General features: G+C 60.2%; 1 protein-coding gene across 1 annotated transcript in view; it reads right to left on the bottom strand.

Annotated features, from left to right (window-relative positions):
- LOC102386112 (myomegalin-like) overlaps window positions 1-249 on the bottom strand; it is a 113,256-nt gene that overhangs the window by 42,862 nt on the left and 70,145 nt on the right.

Genomic DNA, 249 nt, shown 5'->3' with positions numbered 1-249 from the left:
CGCTGGAGCGAACTGCAAAAGGCTCCGGAGCAGCGATCATTAACAGTGCCAGCCGCATGATGCTGCGAGCAGAAAATGGCGCTGAAAGCATCTGGAGCCACCCGGAACCGGAAGTGAGGGCGGAGTTTCAGAAGATCTGTGGGGGATACCCCTAGTGACCCCGCCCCCTGAGGTGACATCATTCCCAACGGCCCCGCCTCCTTTCCAAGGGGAGGGGGCAATGGGAGGAGGGATGTACCCAACGCTCAA

The sequence above is a fragment of the Alligator sinensis genome, unplaced genomic scaffold (genome assembly GCF_000455745.1).
Source record: "Alligator sinensis unplaced genomic scaffold, ASM45574v1 scaffold48_1, whole genome shotgun sequence".
Lineage (NCBI taxonomy): Eukaryota > Metazoa > Chordata > Crocodylia > Alligatoridae > Alligator > Alligator sinensis.
Note: the sequence above shows the minus strand (reverse complement) of the source record. Positions and strands in the feature narration are given on the sequence as shown.